The sequence below is a fragment of the Zingiber officinale genome, chromosome 3B (genome assembly GCF_018446385.1).
Source record: "Zingiber officinale cultivar Zhangliang chromosome 3B, Zo_v1.1, whole genome shotgun sequence".
Classification (NCBI taxonomy): Eukaryota; Viridiplantae; Streptophyta; class Magnoliopsida; order Zingiberales; family Zingiberaceae; genus Zingiber; species Zingiber officinale.
In genome coordinates this window covers 36,902,263-36,904,587 of record NC_055991.1, presented here as the reverse complement: position 1 = coordinate 36,904,587, position 2,325 = coordinate 36,902,263, and positions in this window count along the sequence as shown.

The window sequence follows — 2,325 nt, the reverse complement described above, 5'->3', positions numbered from 1 at the left end:
CAACTTCAAAATTATTTTTTATTTTAAAACTCAATTTCAAAATTATTTTAAAACTCAATTTCAAAATTATTTTTAAAACTCAATTTCAAAATTATTTTAAAACTCAATTTCAAAATTATTTTTAAAACTCAATTTCAAAATTATTTTTAAAACTCAACTTCAAAATTATTTTTTTTCAATTTCAAAATTTCTTAAAATTTTCTTTCAAATTTAACTAACTTAAAAAAAAAACGTGGAGCTTATCTAAGGCGCCTCCCATCGAAAGGAGGCGCCCTAGCAAGCGGCGGGAAAATTCCCGCCGCTTCATCTTAAGGCGCCTCGGATCAAACCAAGGCGCCTCCAACGTGTATAAGGCGCCTTCAACCTTGGTTCAAGGCGCCTTCAACACTTTATATCAAAACGAACAGAAGCTTTTCTGTTCGTTTTCTGCCGACGCCGAGCACACGATACTCGTGCGCTTTCTTCCCATCTAAGGCGCCCTCAACCGGTTTTTGTTTCCTCTCTACGTGACAATGCCTCCTAGGTATACTCCTAATCCCTTTCAATCATATTTTACTTAGAATTTTTGCTTATTTCTGTCAATTTTTTTTGGTAAAATCGTTAAAAATTAGGAAACGCCGACATATTGACCTTAATCCAGCTAGAATTCCATCAGCAGATATCCGATTCCCAACTATACATCTTAGGGATACCTTTGCCAATTACACCTTTGAACCTATCAAACCTAGATATGTAAATAAGACTTTTTTTACCCAGTATTGTCAACCAACTATTCAAATGATAGAACACTATCAACTGGATCAATTGGTTTACTGCACCGATACAGTAAACCAGGAGTTATGTGCACAGTTTTATCACAACCTTGAGAGGGTTGATGATAATAGGTACAGCACTAGAGTCTCTGGCGTGGACATTGAGCTTACTCCCACTCTGCTACGCACCACCCTAGGACTTAGGGCTTCTGAGTCTACCTTTCTATGCTACCCCAGTAGGGATCTGTCATTTGGCGATCCTTACTCCCACATTACGTTAGATACTATCTATACGTATTTCCTTGGGGAAGCGAGACCTGCTGACTTGACTGAGGTCAGGTCAGTTACTCTTCGGGTTCAGGACTACGTGATGTATAGGGTCCTGACAGCATGTATTCTGCCGATCTCATCCCGGGATGTCCCGAAGATGAGATCTTCACACGCATTCTTCTTGTACGCCTTGTGTCATCGATTTGATATCGATATTGCCCTGCATATGTTCCATAACATTATCTGTGCATCTGGGACAGTCACTTCCAAGATAGTCCACATGCCCTATTGTCATATTCTGACACGCTTCTTTTCGACTATAGAGGGTATAGATGTGACCAGAGGAGCAGTCATTCCTCTTACTATATATGATGAGCTAGGATCCCGTAGTTGTAGACTAGCCAGTGCCGATATCACAGCTGATGGAGTTCTAGCATGGATAGGCCGACCACAGCAGGCAGCTGCCCCTATCGCTCCAGCAGCCGAGGATTTACCAGGCGAGGGAGAGGAGTGGGCTGATTTCTTAGCCGAGGATCTTTTCGCAGATCCCTCTCCGTCTGCCAGACCATCCACCTCAGCTGGACCTTCGACCTCTTCCTCACTCTCCGTCGAGGACAAACTTGCTCGACTCGAGGTCGAATCCATCCAGACACGACGGATAGTTCTCTCTATACGATCCGAGATGGCTGCCGGATTTACGTCCCTTCGTGACGAGATACGGCGACTAGGTCAGCCAGCACCTGAGCAGCCCCATGATCCTCCAGCTATTTCTCCGCGAGCAGATGACCCTGCTATTTGATATGATTCTGTTATGCATTGTTCTGTAGATTGTTGTCTCACTTGTTTAGACTTACTGGTAGTAATATGTACTCATTTGCATGCTTATTCAGTTTCACAAAATCTGAGTTTACTTATCACTCATTCAAATTCTAGGAAAAACAGTTTTCAAAACTCCAATTTTGTTAGATTTTTTTTAAAAAATAAAAAAAAATAAAAAAAAAAATTGGATTTAGCTTAGGTTTTCCCCTAGATATCATGTACCTCTAGAATGAAGCCAGAGCATCTCACAAACACCTAGGTCTACCTTGCTTGTGTTTGAAAAACTTAGAATGGCGTGAGATGCATAGGGTACAGCCTGGACTCAGGAATGCTTATGTTTGTGCATCAATATGAGTCTGGGCGTTAAACACATCATAAATATTAATCAAGTCAAGTCTTCCAGCTCTAGCCAAATCTAACTGGACCAAATGGACTTAATTTGACTAACCATGTGAAAGCTACTGCCCTCTAGGCAATCAACAAG